The following is an 18072-nucleotide window of genomic DNA, read 5'->3' on the forward strand; positions in this document are numbered from 1 at the left end:
GTGGGGGAAGGTAGGGCTGGGGTAACACATAATGAATGCACGTATACATAATATTGTGACTAACTCTTAGAGGCTGCTTGTGGAACTTTGTATTAGGCTAACATTATGAAACACACATCTTTCACCATGACATTGTCCAGCAATTACCATAATGAGATTATGCAGCCATTAGCCTCTACAGAGTTAGTCACTACAGCTGCGTAATCCTTCTAGTTTATTACAAATCGATAGACATTTTACGCTAACTAATCATCATGTCTACTACAATGGAGGGAAGGCAAATCTATTAAATAGTTTCTTTTCAAGCATATTCACAAAAGAAAAGGTAATGCCACACGAGCTGCAGGGGAATAAAACGAACCCCTCACAAAATGTCATACCTAACGCAAGAAAAAGTGAGGAACCGATTTAAAGATGATTAAAATCGATAAATTGCCAGGCCCAGATGGAATGCACCCAAGGATACTAAGGGAACTAAGTGATGAGATAGCTAGGCCGCTATATCTAATATTTCTAGACACTATAAAGACCGGTGTTGTACCATTGGATTGGCGCATTGCCAACGTGGTTCCAATTCACAAAAAGGGGACCAAAAGTGAGCCTGGTAACTACAGGCCAGTAAGGCTCACTTCAGTAACGGGAAAAATTTTTGAGGGGATTCTGAGATACGCCATTGATGAGTACCTCAAGGAGAACAAGGGAAAAACTCCTCACCAGCATGGATTCATGAAGGGTCGCTCATGTCAGACAAATCTGATCAGTTTCACGATGAAGTAAGCTTTAGGCCTCCCTCACACAGGGCGTTTGCAGAAACGCAGCGTTTTGCAACGCTGCGTTTACTGCAGATTCCGCCCCGTTTCAGCAGCGCTGGCATACTTTATGCCAGCGTTTTGGCTGCGTTTTCAGCTCGGCTGAAAACGCAGCCAAGAATGCTGAAAAGAAAAAAAAACTAAATACTCACTAGCCGCTGCAGTCCAGGTCGCGGCCGCTGCTCTCTGCCGCTGATCCGGGCTCCCTCTGCACTCAGAAGTCTATTGCCGGCAATAGAGTGCTGTGATTGGTTGTCAGCGCTTGCTCGATGCCCAATCACAGCCCTTCATTGACTGTCTCAGCCAATCAGAGCTTGCCGGCGCTGATTGGCTGAGACAGTCAATGAAGGGCTGTGATTGGGCGCCGACAACCAATCACAGCACTCTATTGCCGGAGCCGGGGTTCTCAAATCTGGCCTCCGTCAATAGACTTCTGAGTGCAGAGGAAGCCCGGATCAGCGGCAGAGAGCAGCGGCCGCGACCCGGACTGCAGCGGCTAGGTGAGTATTACCTTCTTTTTTTCTACCTAGCCTAGCAGGGACTGATTTTCGGGGTAGGGCTTCTATTACAAGCCCTCACCCCGAAAATCGGCGAGCGGTTAACGCTGCCAAAAACGCGGCACCAAGTGTTGCCACGTTTTTAGCAGTGCTAAAACCGCTGCCCATTCATTTTAATGGGCGACGCAGGGCTGAAAACGGCCCAAAATAGAACATGCATCGCTGTCAAAGCGCAGCGTTGGAAGGCGCTGTGTTTTCAGCCCTGTGTGAGCAGCCCCATTGAAATGAATGGGAGTGTTGTACAGCGTTTAGCGCTGGGCTGAAAAGGCAGCGCTAAACGCTGTACAAAACGCCCTGTGTGAGGGAGGCCTTAGGCTGGACCTGGGAGAGTCTATTGATCCCGTATATCTGGACTTCTCTAAAGCCTTTGACACCGTGCCACATAATAGGCTAATATTCAAAATGAGGCAGCTCGAATTGGCTGAAAACGTCTGTAATTGGGTAAAGAATTGGCTCAATGATAGAAAGCAGAGGGTGGTAATAAATGGTTCGTACTCTGATTGGGCAACAGTCGCTAGTGGGGTGCCACAGGGTTCAGTATTGGGCCCCATTCTGTTCAATATATTTATCAACGACCTGATAGAGGGGCTGCACACCAAAATATCAATATTTGCAGATGATACAAAATTATACAATATAATTAATGCAACGGAGGACAGTGTGCGGCTACAAACAGACCTGGATAAACTGGGGGCTTGGGGAGAGAAATGGCAAAGGAAGTTCAATGTTGATAAATGTAAGGTTATGCACATGGGCAGGAGAAACGGATGTCACCAATATACACTAAATGGGGTACTGCTAGGGGAAAGCGATATGGAAAAAGACCTGGGGGTACTAGTGGATTGTAGACTAAACTGGAGTAACCAATGCCAGTCAGCTGCTGCAAAGGCAAATAAAGTCTTTGGGTGCATTAAAAGAGGTATAGGGGCGAAGGATGAGAACATTATCCTTCCATTATATAAGGCACTTGTCAGGCCTCACATGGAATACTGCGTACAGTTCTGGTCACCGGTGCTCAGGAAAGATGTTACAGTATTGGAGGGGGTTCAAAGAAGGGCAACTAAACTAATACATGAAATGACAGGACTGGAATACCCAGAGAGGCTATCCAAATTGGGATTATTTACTCTAGAAAAAAGATGGCTAAGGGGCGACCAAATAACTATGTATAAATACACGAGGAGACAATACAAAGATCTCTCCCAGGATCTGTTTATACCCAGGACTACGACGTTAACAAGAGGGCATCCGCTACGTTTAGAGGAAAGCAGGTTTCATCACCAACATAGAAAAGGGTTCTTTACTGTAAGAGCAGTTAGACTGTGGAACTCTGCCTGAGGAAGTGGTGATGGCAAAATCCATAGAGGACTTTAAAAGGGGACTTGATGTCTTTCTGGAGAGGAAGGATATTCTAGGTTATAAATCTTAGGTTAAAGGGGTGGTCTCGCGAAACCAAGTGGGGGTATACACTTCCGTATGGCCATATTAATGCACTTTGTAATATACATCGTGCATTAAATATGAGCCATACAGAAGTTATTCACTTACCTGCTCCGTTGCTAGCGTCCTCGTCTCCATGGTTCCGTCTAAATTCGCTGGCAGCTTGCTTTTTTAGACGCGCTTGCGCAGTCCGGTCTTCTCCATTCAGCACGAGCCGCTTCAGTGTGCTCCCCGCCACAGCTCTTCTGCGCATGCGCAGATCAGCTGTCACTGCTCGGGAGCGCGCTGGAGCGGCCATTCTGTACCTTCCTCTGTTAGAGGAAGGTGCAGAGCCGCCCAGCTGTCCGGAGAAGCCGCCCAGCTGTCCTGCCGTCCAGGTAAGTGATGGGCCGGGGGGGGCTACCACTGCGATGGGGGGGCTGTCGCTAGGACGGGGGGGGGGGGCTGCCGCTGCGATGGGGGGGCTGTCGCTAGGCCGGGGGGGGCTGTCGCTGCGATGGGGGGGCTGTCGCTGCGATGGGGGGGCTGTCGCTAGGCCGGGGGGGGGCTGTCGCTGCGATGGGGGGGCTGTCGCTAGGCCGGGGGGGGCTGTCGCTGCGATGGGGGGGCTGTCGCTAGGCCGGGGGGGGGCTGTCGCTGCGATGGGGGGGCTGTCGCTAGGCCGGGGGAACTAGCGCTGGGCCAGGGGGGTAAGTGATGGGTCGGGGGTGATGTTCACTGACAGGTGAAGGCCCCGGAGCCCAGCGCTGGGCTCCGGGGCCTTCACCTGGGCTCCGGAACCTAGCGCTGGGCTCCGGAACCTAGCACTGGGCTCCGGGGCCTTCACCTGGGCTGAGGGTCTAGCGCTGGGGAGCCGGGAGCGTAGCGCTGGGGAGCCGGGGGCTAGCGCCGGTTACCTGCTGCCTGGCGGTGGGTGACTGGTCGGCGGCTGCGGGGCGTCTGGTCGGCGGCTGCAGGGCGTCCGGTTGCCATGGAGACACAGCTGGCAGCGTCTCGGGAGCGCGCACGTCGGGCTGCAGCGAGCGACGGGGAAAGAGCCGGCGGCCATCTTGGGGAAACTTTTATAAGTTGCTGAAACGCTGGAACGGTAAGTACAAACCAGCTAGGAAAGTCATTTACAGGGGTAATTAGTAATGTATGTTTAATTAGGGGGACTGGGCAAAAAAAAAAATCACTGCTTCCTCGAGACATCTCCTTTAATTGTTAATCCGGGTATACAGCAGGTAGGAACTATTAGGGGTTGATCCAGGGAACAGTCTGATTGCCATTAGGGAGTCGGGAAGGAATTTTTTCCCCAGAAGGGCTAATTGGCTTCTGCTCTTGGGGTTTTTGTCTTCTTCTGGGTCAACAACACAGGAAGATATACAGGCTGGACTAGATGGACATTGTCTTCATTCGGCCTTACGAACTATGTTACTATGTAATGCAATGAATTAACTAAAACGGGCATGTCAGGAGTGTCAGCAGGTCCTCCTAAAACTGCAGTAATGACAATTTTTTACAGTGCATTTGGTAAATCTTCAGACCCTTTGACTATTTATATTGTGGCCTTGTGCAAATTGTATAGCAACCTGTTCTACACTTTTTTTTTCCTCTTCCCTTTCAGTTTCATCCCATTGCTTCTAGTTTATGTTGTGCAAATGAGAATAGCGTTAATCCCTCTGAGTCACTATAGCCCTGGTGGTTGTTCCCCCTGAGGACGCTGCAAGGCAAAACATACCGCGTGGCTATAGATTACATTTTAATAGTTTTGGTGGTGCTGATTTATTAATCTCTACAGAAGGCTTTTGGGAGTTGGCCATTCGATTTTGTGTTTTTGAATAAATTTTTTTTTAAGTATTTGGATTATAATTTAGGGGATATTATCTTTTTTTGTTTTTGTTTTTTTTCTTTTGCCTTGGGTAATTTAGAATTGTGTTTTGGATGACCCGGAGTATTCCTAGGTAAATTTCATAATTTATTCTTGATGTCAGGCTCCTGGGTTTTTGGGTGCACATTATGCCTATCATGGGGTACAGGGAAAGAGGTTGTCTTGGTTCTGGGAATTATCATAAGGGCATGCCGGAGTTGCAAGTATCTACAGAAACCAGTACTAGGGACCTGGTAGACCTGCTGGAGTTGCTCATAGGAGGCTAGTACCCCGCCAATGTGGTAATTCCTTGGTTCACCCAGAACTGCTTATGTGGCAGGTTCACAAGATATGGGAGCATTCTATTATTCCACAGAGGGGTTTTCAAAGGGGTACGTATATATTTAGTCAGTGATGTACATGTCTGCCACAGTCTAACCGGCAGTTTGTGAATAGGTAGCATCTGCTTGGCCAGTAGCCCTGGTTTCTCCAGGACGATCCAGAAGGAGATTTCGGACAAAAAAAACATTAAGTGGTCGGCGTTTGGGAGAGGAGAGTTCAACAACCAGTGGCCAATATACCTAATTTGTCTGGCCAAATAATACAGCTTCAAATCTGGTAGCGCCATTCCCGCCATGGGTGTTGTAGAGTCTCCATACGAAGCTTGGCTCTAGATTCCCCAATACAAAGGACACTACTAATGAGTTGGTCTTATTGAAAATTTCTGTACTGTCTCTGCATGCTCTAGACAGTATAAGTACTTGGGAGGGACAATCCTTTTAATAAGATTTGTTTTACCGGCCATCGATAATGGCAGGTTACTCCATGTGTTAAGTTTATGCTGCAGAGATGTTAATAGGGGGACCCTATTCAGATCAAAGCTCAGAGCATGATCCCTACAGAGATAAATCCTGAGATATTTAAATTGGGAAGTGACCTGTACATTGTAGAACACGTCTCCTATCTGCCAACCCTCGGGTCTCAGGGGCATAAAAGCAGACTTCTGCTAGTTAATGCGTAAGCCTGAAAATCTCCTAAACCCACTTATCAGAGAGACCCAGTGGTCTCTAGATCTGATCCCTATGCCATTGTATGATACACGCTGCCAAATTATTAGAGCTAAAGGCTCTATGGCAATAGCAAACAGGAGGTGGAAGTCAGGCTATTCACCACGATCATGGCTACCGGAGATCTGTACAAAATAGAGATCCACTTAATAAATGATCCTCCAAATTCGAGTCTCCGAAGTACCTCTATTAAATATGGCGTTCTCCAGGAATTTTTAAAGATTAGGGTGAGTAGTTCAGCAATTACCTCTGCTGCTTCCTTTAGTACCCGAGAATGTAATTCATCTGGATGACCTGGAGTCTTTAATTCATTTAAGTTAGCTAAATACTCCCTCCCCATATCTTTGCTTATAGATGTAAAGATTGGTTCAGGAAGCCGGCTCAAGGTTGACTTTAGCCTTTGATCCTTTCAAGATTGGTAAAATGAGTTCCTAGCTTAGTAGGGGGTAATGAATAAAAAAATTGCCTGGAAGCGCTGCGGAAAACATTGACGTTAAACAAATAAGATTTATTTTTTATTTAGTCTGCATTCTTTTGTTCCCTCAATAGCACAGGGAAGATTAGTTGACGTTACATTTACTTTCTGAGAGAAAACCGATACAAAATGGGAATTTAAAAGTTCGGCCTTATCAACATTTTTAACCAATTCACCATTTTTATCTTTAAAATATCCTACAGCATCTTTGACTTTTATTGACTTTGGCCTCTCTTGCAAGCCTCAATAAATTATTAGCTTTAGCTTGTCCTCTTTAGATATGTCCCACTCTTTCCATGTGATCATTTTTTCCCTCCCTTTTCTAGCATATGTTTATAAAGATTTTTCATCTGGGGGCATTGAATGCAGAATGATGGGGGGGGGGAAACTTTTTTTTTTTTTTTAAATTTGCACAAATCCACAACATAAGATGTAAAAATAAAGGGGTGTAAAGACTTTCTGAATGTGTTTGTATATTGTTTTCTAAACACAGAAGAATGGATTAATTTATCGATCTACTAATTTATGACTTTTACCTTGACTGAAGAAGCCTCATTTACTGTAAACCTTATCGAAATATAAAAATTGTCCTTGTTGCTCATAGCAATTGGATTCTGTTTTGTGGGTGGGTGGAGGGTTTGTCTTAAATTGCTTAAACTCAGTTAAAACTTCCTTCAGACAAAAAAACTAACTGCATGGAATCCTCTCCCCTCCCAGCCCACTACCTTCCACTTGCTTTCTATGAAGACTTTTTTTGTTCCTCCTAAAAGTGTCTTTTTACATCGGCGGAATATTTCCACTGTGACTCTGCGGAATTCTGCACTACAATCCGCCGTGGATTTTAATGCAGAATTGAAGGCTGATTTAAGCTGTTTTCATTCTGAATCAAAATCTAAACGGAGCCGTACGGATTTGGGTGCGGAATTCATTGAAATCTGCCTGTGCCAAAGACCCTCTAGAACAGTGATGGCGAACCTTTTAGAGACCGAGTGCCCAAACTGCAACCTAAAACCAACTTATGTATCGCAAAGTGCCAGCACATCGGGGGGCGGGGCTTATCACATGATTTTACCCCCGTCGTTCTAAAAAGGACAGGGCTGCTTCAAAATAGACAGGGTGCAGATTCTGACTGCTTTTTGGATGTGGAAAATTCTGCAGCATTTCCGCATCCAAAAAGTTGTCAAAATCTGCACCCTGTCTATTTTGAAACAGCCCTGCCAGTTTCTGCCGCATGTAAACATACCCCAGTGGTAATAGTGGCCCTCCTAGCGATAATAGTGACCCCCCCAGTAGTAATAGTGACATACCCCAGCGGTCCCCCAGCAGTAATAATGCCCGCTTCCCCCCCAGCGATTCCCACAGCAGTCATATTACCCCCACCAGTGGTCCACCAGCAGTCACCATGCCACCCCCAGCTGTCTGCCAGCAATAATGCCCCCCTCCCCTTAGGCGGTTCCCCCAGCACTCATAATGCGCCCCCCCCCCCCAGCGGTTCCCTCAGCAGCCCTAATGCCTCCCCCCCCAGCGATTCTCCTAGCAGTCCTAATGCCTCCCCCCCCAGCGATTCTCCCAGCAGTCCTAATACCTCCCCTCCCCCGCTAGCAATTCTCCCAGCAGTCCTAATGCCTCCCCTCCCCCCCCAGCGATTTTCCCAGCAGTCAGAATGCCCCCCCCCAGCGATTTTCCCAGCAGTCAGAATGCCCCCCTCCCCCCCAGCGATTTTCCCAGCAGTCAGAATGCCCCCCCTGCCCCCGCTAGCGATTTTCCCAGCAGTCAGAATGCCCCCCCCCCCCCCAGCGATTTTCCCAGCAGTCAGAATGCCCCCCTCCCCCCCCAGCGATTTTCCCAGCAGTCAGAATGGCCTCCCCCAGCGATTTTCCCAGCAGTCAGAATGCCCCCCCTCCCCCCCCAGCGATTTTCCCAGCAGTCAGAATGCCCCCCCCCCCCAGCGATTTTCCCAGCAGTCAGAATGCCCCCTCTCCCCCCCAGCGATTTTCCCAGCAGTCAGAATGCCTCCCCCCCAGCGATTCTCCCAGCTGTCAGAATGCCCCCCTCCTCCCCCCCCCAGCGATTTTCCCAGCAGTCAGAATGCCTCTCCCCCAGCGATTTTCCCAGCAGTCAGAATGCCCCCCCCTCCCCCCCCCCCCAGCGATTTTCCCAGCAGTCAGAATGCCCCCCCCCCAGCGATTTTCCCAGCAGTCAGAATGCCCCCTCTCCCCCCCAGCGATTTTCCCAGCAGTCAGAATGCCTCCCCCCCAGCGATTCTCCCAGCTGTCAGAATGCCCCCCTCCTCCCTCCCCCCAGCGATTTTCCCAGCAGTCAGAATGCCTCTCCCCCAGCGATTCTCCCAGCTCTCAGAATGCCCGCCCCCTGCCCCACATACTTACCCCTCCTCCTCGCGGGAGCGCCGCTCCTCTCCTGCCTGATCCCAGGTGCATACTGAAGGCAGTGTGCTGCTGTTGGATGCCTTCTCCCCCTGCTCTTGCGGAACCAAAGTAGGAGACGTCGGAAGAGGGGGGGAGAAGGATCCTAGCTGCACACTGACTCACAGTGTGCGCCGGGATCAGCACAGATAGCAGCGCTGAGTGAATATCAGCAGGGGAGCCGCGGCCCCTGCAGGCATTCACTAAGGTGGTGAGCGGCCGATGGCGGCGCGTGCCAGCAGGGAGGGCTCTGCGTGCCGCAGGTTCGCCACCACTGCTCTAGAAAAAACTATGGGAAAACGGCAAAAGATGTCATTCTCCACTGTACAAAAAAAATTAAAAATGCCATAGACCCAAAAAACCACAATAGATGGGGGGGGGGGGGGGAAATGCCACCACAGAAAGGCTCTGTTTGTGCAGCAATGATTTGTATGCAGCATTTTAAAGGGGTGCGTGTGTCTGTGTGTGTGTGTGTGTGTGTGTGTCTGGTGGGGGGGGGGGGGGGGGACTGGATGGGTGGTGCTCATCTTGTGACATGATTTGAGTGCCTTCAGGTTCTGCCCTGCAGTGGATTCCCAGTGCTTGGCGTGCAGGAGGTGTCAGACATCTTGGCCTGTGCTCTGTTCCCCCAGGATCCTTGTGAATGTTGGTTGTGCCATCACTACAGTGTCACCTGCCCCAGTAGCTGCCGGACTCAAACGGGCTGCATATAATTCAGCCCACATGTTCCATCTGCCCAGTGGGAGTACAACAACAGAGACTGCAGCTTTCATACCGAGGGACTGTGAGAAGGAGCTGGCTGTGCCTGGCGGCATTAGGAGAGTCCGGTTGGGCTCACACGGCCATATCTCACAGCGCACAATGACATCGCGTACTTGCTGCGTGCCGCCCATCGCCATGTATTATCTTGGTGTGTGTGCGTATTTTGTGCAAATCGTGCGAGCAGTAACATGGCTGCCTATGGGAGATTGGTACCACGTATTCTCCTTGCTCGTTTGCACCCGCCCTGGCACTGCATGCTTCACATCTTTTGATATACAGAGCTTTCCTCTCTTTTCACAGCTCAGCCTGAGTGCCCCCCCCCCCACCCCCGTTAAGTCATCACTATGTCTCAGCTTTACCAAAAGGCTGTGAACTAGACTGGAATAGCAGCAGGCGTAACTAGTGACCTCCCCCTCAGCTCCCTAGGGAATGCTATTAGATATTAGTCTGCATATCTGCAGTTTGGGAAAGATATCCCTGTACTCCTCATTCCAGAGACCCACATACGCTCTCATTTCCCTCCTATTTCGCATTAAGTGCACTAGAAGAAGCGTTTAGTTCCACTATTACGATGAGAAACGCAGCTCTAATTCAACCACAAAGTGGCTCAGGAAATTTGCTGAAGACACCCAGGATTCTAGAAGTTCTCCTATATCGCCTCCACACAAATGTCAGTCCAACAACTGAGCCAGAACCCACACTTAAACAAGTATTCAAGCAGGATTTGGCCGCCGTTGCAGCATGTAAAGCGAAATCGACAAGGTGAAGGTAAATGTGGGGCTGCTGAGACAAGACATGCAGATGTTGAGGGACCGAGTGTCTCAGACTGAGAACTGCATATCAACTCGAAGACCGCACTGAGGCCACAGCAGTCCAGACGCTTTTGTAGAATCCTGGCTCAAGAAGGCCTTGCCTGATGAAAGCTTTCTGGATGCTTTTCCTGTGGAGAGAACACACAGAGGCCCTGCGCATCCTCTACCTCCAAGACCTCCGCGTCCATTGCTGGCGCACCTACTAAACTGCACGGATAGAGATAAGATCTTATAAAGTGCCTGTGGTGCCAAGGAGATGCGATTTGAAAATTCTCAGTCTTCAATTTTTTTTTTTGTTTCTTTTTAATACACTTCTCTGGAATTACATCAAAGACCATCATTTGTGGATATTAAGAGATTTCTTTGAGATCAAAATATACAATATCCCATGGTTTAGCCTGTGCATCCCAGGGTGGTGGCTGACAAAGCTCTTCTTTAATCTCTCCAAAGCATGCAAATGATTGGCTTGAGCAAAGAGAGCACCTGACTCTACACTAAACGGATTCCGCTCGAACTGTTCTCCTGTAGTGTTTATGCACTGTTCGTTGGGATGACTTGTAGTTTAAAAAACCCTTTGTTTTGTATTAACCTGTCATTGATTCCCCAGGTTGTACGGTAGACCGTACCATATTGATTTCTCTGATATTAAGCAACCACACATTGCTAAAGTTATTTATGTGCCCAAGAGACCTGATCCCAGTTGTGGGCTGCCCATTATTAATTAAGCCATGTTACGTGCTCCTTTTAAATGTTTGTGGTTTAATGATTTTTGTATCTGCCCAGTTGGCGATAACGCTAATGTTTCTCCTCCTTTTCTAATGGCATTGCGATTATTGGTTTTCACTTCACAGTAAAACAGGTCTGCTCAAACACAGGTCAGCTTCTGTGCCTTTTACCTTGGCCCTTTAGTATTGTATGGATTGTAGGTAGTGACCGAATTTAAAGATCTGGGTATTACTAAAGACCCACACCTGGCTTATGAATGCAATATCACCTCACTTAAAGGGGTTGTCCCGCGCCGAAACGGGTTTTTTTTTTTTTCAATAGCCCCCCCCGTTCGGCGCGAGACAAACCCGATGCAGGGGTTTAAAAAAAAACCGGATAGTACTTACCCGAATCCCCGCGCTCCGGTGACTTCTTACTTACCTTGCGAAGATGGCCGCCGGGATCTTCACCCACGGTGGACCGCAGGTCTTCTCCCATGGTGCACCGTGGGCTCTGTGCGTTCCATTGCCGATTCCAGCCTCCTGATTGGCTGGAATTGGCACACGTGACGGGGCGGAGCTACGAGGAGCAGCTCTCCAGCACGAGCGGCCCCATTCAGAAGGGAGAAGACCGGACTGCGCAAGCGCGTCTAATCGGGCGATTAGACGCTGAAATTAGATGGCACCATGGAGACGAGGACGCTAGCAACGGAACAGGTAAGTGAATAACTTCTGTATGGCTCATAATTAATGCACGATGTACATTACAAAGTGCATTAATATGGCCATACAGAAGTGCTGAACCCCACTTGCTTTCGTGGGACAACCCCTTTAAAGAATATTTCCAAGCTTCCTTTTTCTGTCTGGAGAGGTCTCCCTTTTACAGGGAAACTTTCCCGTCCCCATGGCACCCTAAACTTAGGTTATGGTACTATTAGGTGAGGTGATAGGGAGCCGGAGAAAGTATTTTTTAATACTCTGCTGCTCCCACGATCCAGCGCTGTCACACTCCGAAGGTTGCATGGCGCTGGAAAATCTAACTCCTTGCAGAGTCCTTGTGCATGTTCTCCTATACAAGTCTGTGGGAGAAGCATGTGCATGGGGTCTCTGAAAAGCCCGATTTTCCAGCACCACGTGATTTTCAGAGGGGGGCACTGCTGAATGACAGAAGCAGGTGAGTATAAAAAAAATACATCCTCCAGCTCTGTTACATCCGCCCCAGCTCTGTTACATCCCCAACAGTACCATAACTCAGTTTATGGTGCTGTGGGGATGTGATAAGTTCATTTTTAATGTCACTGGTTGTATTTAATCTTATTAAATTATCATAATTCATGTATGTTCTGGAACATGTTTCAAATACTGACCCTCAAACCTTTTTAAGTCAGGTCAACTTGGTTATAACTCCCTTTGTCTGAGGGTCATCCTGCCATATGCTTAAATGATCAACTCTACAACATCCAGCTCTTAGGGTCCTAGCTCTACCTGATTTCTTTATATAATGGCAGCTCCACTTTGTTTTATTAGATTACTGGCTTTTCCTTAGCCCACTTCCTAACTCAGGATTCTATCCTCTCACTTACCTAGGTTGGCATACACTGTGGCCCATCTTAGAAGTCTCTGTGATGGCACCATGCCCTTTAGCCTCTGTGCTTAGACTGACCCACAGTGGTTGAATGGCTGCTAAAGAAATAATGTCCTTCACTGCTTTTATAGCAGATAAGCCCTTATGATATAATCAATGCCATCCCCATCTTGTTTCTCTGGATATCACATGGTGTTACTAACACAATCTTGGTAAAGCTCTATTAGGGTATGTGCTCTTTTCATGATGTTTAAAGCAACTATTTGATCCTTAAGTTTTTTCAACTACGATGCGCCCTCTGTACAGTTTTCCCCTGTACACTGACTTCTCTCCAGGTACCCCTTAGCTTGAATTCACACGGGCGGATTTGTATTGCGGAATCCGTAATGAGCGGACACCTCTGGATTCTGTGTCAAATCCCGCCTATAGCATACAGTGCAAAAGTGATTCTTCATCCACACTAGCGGAACTTAACTTGTGGATTAAAAATCGCAGCATGCTCCATTTTTTTCTGCGGATTCTGCACAGATGGCTTCCATTGCAGTCAGTGAAAGCCGTCTGACCCGTGGCCCATCCTCAATTGACATTGGGGATGGGCCGTGGTTTCTGCGGGAAAAGCAGGAGTTTTAAAAAAAATTTAAAATCTAGCTAGCTGTTCGGACCATCTGCAGTTCAGAAAAAAATAAAATACTAGTACGCGCGGATGGCGGCTGGGCGCAGGGTCGGAATCTGACCCGCCTGTGTGCATGCGGCCTGAATAGGAGTCGTGTTGTCTCAAGGTCCTCGTGGTTTGGTTTCAGTCATATATATATATATATATATATATATATATATATATATATATATATATATATATATATATATACAGTATATATATATATATATATATATATATATATATATATATACAGTATATATATATACAGTATATATATATATATATTCCCCGGGGTCATCCTGACGGCATACCTGGAGGTTGCACCTTGACCTTTTAGGGACAGGAAGCAAGAGACTTCAAAAGGCTCCTCCCGCCTCCCATTCTCCAGTGCTTCCTGTCCCTACAGGGACATGCAAGAGGAGCTCCCTCCGGGGAGCCGCAGGATGACAGCTGGGGGGACGGTCCACAGGGCTGCTTCCCCCCTCACCTCTCTTCCAAGCAGGCTGACAGTAGGGTTGACGGTCCACAGGGCTGCTTCCTTTCCCATCTCCCTTTGGGTGTCAGCGCGGTCCGGGAGTATGGCGGGCCACAGGTCTGACCGCCCGTGGTTCACCACCGCAGCAGTCGGAGCGGCGGACCATAGGTCCTTGAGTCCCCTCCTTCCTCTTCCAGAGCTCTATGCAGCGTTTTTCAGCCGGGGAGAGCGGCGGGCCATAGGCTCAGATGCCTCTCTCCTCCAGGCATGCCGGCGTGACCGCGCGCGACGTCGGGGGGGCGGAGCCAGTGACGCGGTGACGTCAGACGCCGTCGGCAGAGCCCGGAAGTGTCGGGATTTAAAAATGGAGACCCCCCGGCAAGCTTCCACTGACAGCACACCTTCAGAGAAGGATTAATCTGTCTATCTGGTTCTGTCTACTCTATCTGGCATCATGACTACAAAGGAATCAGAGATAGAAGCCCTGCAAACTGTAAGTGTGACTTGTTGCAGGAATGTTATGCTCAGGGATTTAGCATTGTGTGGGGTTTTTTTTTTCCCCTTATGTGCATGCATATATCTTTGCAGGACAGGGAATCCACCTGGTCTAAACAGGACCTTAAGAAAAGACACAGGAAATGCGCCCTGTGTCTTAAAAAACTGGACGAGGCGTATAAAAAGCTGCTATGCCCTGATTGTACCTCCAAGATCCTTACGGATGAACAGGCCGCATTTAGGGAAGATATTAGATCCCTGGTTAGAGAGGAGGTCCGGACATCGATTTCCAGTCCCCCCTCAGCTCAGCGGGAAAGAAGGGCCTCTAAAAGGTCTAGCCACATAGTCTGAACAATCCCTGGGCGACCTGTCAGATGGTGAACTCTTTGACCGTCCCCCTGACGCCAAGGGTGAGAATAAAAAATACTATTTCTCATCAGGGGACCTCGATGACCTGATCAAAGCAGTCAGGGATACTATGAAGGTCGAGGATGTGGTCGAGCCAAGGTCCGTACAGGACGACATGTTCGGCGGGCTCAGACCAAGGAACCGCATCGTCTTTCCGGTTAATGATACCCTGAAAAAAGTGATCACGGATGAATGGGCTTGCGCGGACAAACACCTCTATTTATCCCGCGAGTATAAAGAGAGACTCCATTTTGCGGAGGAAGACGTGAGCATCTACGAGGATGTTCCCAAGGTGGACGCGCAGGTGGCCAGAATGGCCAAAAAGGCAGCCCTACCATTCGAGGACTCCTCTCATCTTAAAGACCCGATGGACAACAGGGTAGACGCCTTGATGAAACGGGCATGGCAAACAACGGCCTATACGCTGGAGTCCAATATCGCAGCAACTTCTGTGGCAAGGTCAATGTTCCTCTGGTTAGGTGAACTCGACAACCAGATCAAACAGAAGCCCCCTAGAGACGCGTTACTGGAATGCATGCCTCTACTAAGATCAGCAACAGGCTTCCTGGCAGACGCATCTGCCGAATCTATGAGGCTGGCGGACAGAAGCGCCGCATTGTCTAACATGGCCAGGTGGGCGGTCTGACTGAAAACGTGGAAGGCAGATACGACATCCAAAGGAAGACTGTGTAACATTCCTTTTCATGGTCAGCACATCTTTGCCGCGGACTTGGAGGAGATCCTTAAAAAGGCTACCGACAAGACCCACAGTTTTCCGGACCAGGCGAGAACGGGATTTCCCCACAAATGTCAGCCATCCTTCAAGCCATATCGGGGCAAAGGAAAGATGGGGCGCTGGTCCTACCCCAAAGGAAGCAGGGGTAAGACAAAAACAACCCCTACCCCCATAGAGGAGTACCAGGTGGGGGGGCAGACTACTGAATTTTTCCCGGGAATGGCAGGAGATTACAGATAACCCGTGGGTCCTGCAGCTCATAGCCCAGGGGTACAGAATAGAATTCTTCAGCCGGCCCCCTAATTTCTTCAGAATCACCCCCACGCAATCCCCAGCCCTGCAGGCTATCTTTATAAAACGAAATTTCTAAGCTGCTACAAATGGGGGCGGTAGTTCGGGTCCCCACAGTAGAGCAGGGCCTGGGATTCTACTCACCCTTATTTTTGATCAAAAAACCAAACGGCAGTTTCTGGATGATCCTTAATCTGAAGGGCCTGAACAAATTTATTACCTACAAAAGGTTTAAAATGCAAACCGTCAGGTCAGCAGTAACTCTGATCGAAAGAGGGGACTTTATGAGTACCGTCGATCTAAAGTACGCATACTACCACGTCCAAATCCTGCCAGAACATCACAAGTACCTGCGGTTTGCCGTCAGGATAGGAAGCCGTGTACGCCATTTTCAATTCCAGTGCCTACCTTTCGGCATTTCTACGGCACCCAGAATATTTTCTAAAATAGTGGCAGAGATGGTGGCGCATCTCCATGGAGCAGGCATAAACATCATCCCATACCTGGACGATTTCCTGGTAATTGCTTCCTCACTGAAGACCCTCAAAGAGGATACCAGCCGAGTCATCTTCCTGTTTCAGAGACTGGGGTGGATAGTTAACTTCCCTAAGTCTAGTCTTTTCCCCGAGATGCGGAAAACCTTCCTGGGGGTACAGATAGACTCGGTGTCGCAGACCTTGTCTTTGCCTCCACCCAGGCAGGAAAGCCTTAGACTGGCAGCACGGAAATGCGGCCAGAAGAAGCAAATAACAATTAGGCACGCAATGAGGCTCCTGGGCCTCATGACCTCCTATATCGGCATTATTCCTTGGGCCCAGGCGCACTCAAGAACGCTACAGAGAGCCATCCTGGGCAACTGGGACGGGGCAACAACCTCTCTGGACAGCAGAATGCCCATGTCATCATCTGTCACAGGGTCCCTCCGCTGGTGGCGGTCAACTGACAATCTAGAAGCAGAGTCCCCATGGGTGGCAGAGCCCTTCATCTCTGTAGTCACCGATTCAAGCCACTCTGGCTGGAGAGCGCAAGTGGGGCAGTGCCTGCTCCAGGGCGAATGGGGTCCGACGTTGCGTGCCCAGACCTCAAATTTCAGAGAACATCTGGGAGGCGCTTCACAGAGCTCAGGATATCCTAAAGAAGAGACATGTTTAGATCTTCTCTGATAATGTGACCGCCGTTTCACTTATTCGCCACCAGGGAGGCACCAGAAATTTTCATCTGCTGAAATTAACAGCCCGGATCTTCTGATGGGCCGAGACCACGGTACAGTCCCTGACAGCGGTCCATCTCAAAAGGTCCCAGAACCTAACAGCTGACTTTCTCAGTCGAAGACGCCTAGACCCCGGGGAATGGTCTCTGAATCAAGAGGAATTTTGTCTTATTACAGAAACCTGGGGCAGTCCACAGGTGGACCTGTTTGCGAGCAGCAAAAATTCAAAATGCCCCGCCTACTTTTCCCTAGATCCGAGGGAAAGGGCCGAGGGGTTAGACGCTTTTTCCCAGAGTTGGGACTTCAGTCTGGCGTACGCCTCACCCCCATACCCCTGATCCTGAGAGTTCTTCAGAAGGTCCAGCAAAGCCATATCACGCTGATCCTAATCGCCCCATATTGGGAAAAAAGGGCATGGTTTCCAGTACTCCTAAGACTCGCCATCACGGAGCCAATCCGCCTTCCACCCAGGAAGGATCTCCTAGCGCAGGGCTCAGTTTTGTGCCCCAACTTAGAGAGACTGAACCTCGCAGTGTGGATATTGAGGAACAGACGCTACTAAGACAAGGTCTGTCCTCCAGAGTTATCGCGACTCTATGCCAGTCTCGCAAACCTGTGACCTCAGCTATTTATAACAAAATCTGGAAAAAATTCTCCTCCTGGAGGGGGCTGGAAGTCTCCAATCTTGACACTTCGGTGGCGGAGATTTTGGACTTCCTCCAGGAGGGTCTAGATAAAAACCTGAGACCAGGGACCCTGAAAGTACAGGTATCAGCGCTCTCGGCCATTCTAGACCAACCCTTAGCGGATCATAGACTGATCCACAGGTTCATGAAAGCGGCAGAAAGAATGAGGCCAGTTAGCCGTAGTATGGTCCCCCCATGGGACCTAAACCTAGTTCTCCAAAATCTCTGCAAAGACCTCTTCGAGCCTATCGACCAGATACCAATTAGGTTCCTCACCTTTAAAACCGTGTTTCTGGTAGCTATCACAACAGCGAGGCGCGTAAGCGAGCTCTAGGCCCTATCTTGTAAAACACCTCATCTACTAGTCCAGGATGATAAGGTCATACTAAAAACAGACCCCTTTTTTCTTACGAAGGTAGCCTCAAAATTCCACAGACAGCAAGAAATTATTCTCCCATCTTTCTGTCAAAATCCCAAAAATGATAGGGAAAGAGATTACCATAGCCTGGATGTAAGAAGGGCCATTCTATGCTACTTAGAGCAGACATCATCCTTTAGGAAGGCTGACTGTCTTTTTGTTCAATTTTAGGGCCGGGCAGAGGAAGAGCGGCTTCTAGGAGGTCCATTAGC

The sequence above is a fragment of the Eleutherodactylus coqui genome, chromosome 1, assembly GCF_035609145.1.
Source record: "Eleutherodactylus coqui strain aEleCoq1 chromosome 1, aEleCoq1.hap1, whole genome shotgun sequence".
Taxonomy (NCBI): Eukaryota; Metazoa; Chordata; class Amphibia; order Anura; family Eleutherodactylidae; genus Eleutherodactylus; species Eleutherodactylus coqui.